Raw genomic sequence first — 334 nt, forward strand, 5'->3', positions numbered from 1 at the left:
CAATTGTGGCAACACGAAAATGACCAGTTTTCCCATTCCGAGGGATTTCTGTGCGACCCTAACAGCCCCGTGAGCCACAAGAGACACATCCCCGCCAATTTCTAGCGTTTCACGGGGTCTATCCGTGAAAAATATAGACGTTTTTGAGTGCACATGCATTTCTGCTGCAGATGCCTCTGGAAGTTTCATGCCGTTCGTACGCAATGTGGCAACACGAAAATGACCCCTTTTCCCATTCCGAGGGATTTCTGTGCGACCCTAACTAACAGCGCCCGTGAGCCACAAGAGAGACATCCCCGCCAATTTATAGCGTTTCACGGGGTCTATCCGTGAA

The sequence above is a fragment of the Petromyzon marinus genome, unplaced genomic scaffold, assembly GCF_048934315.1.
Source record: "Petromyzon marinus isolate PM22_M1 ecotype Great Lakes invasive population unplaced genomic scaffold, UKy_Petmar_22M1.pri1.0 PM_G_Scaffold_21, whole genome shotgun sequence".
NCBI classification, from domain to species: domain Eukaryota; kingdom Metazoa; phylum Chordata; class Hyperoartia; order Petromyzontiformes; family Petromyzontidae; genus Petromyzon; species Petromyzon marinus.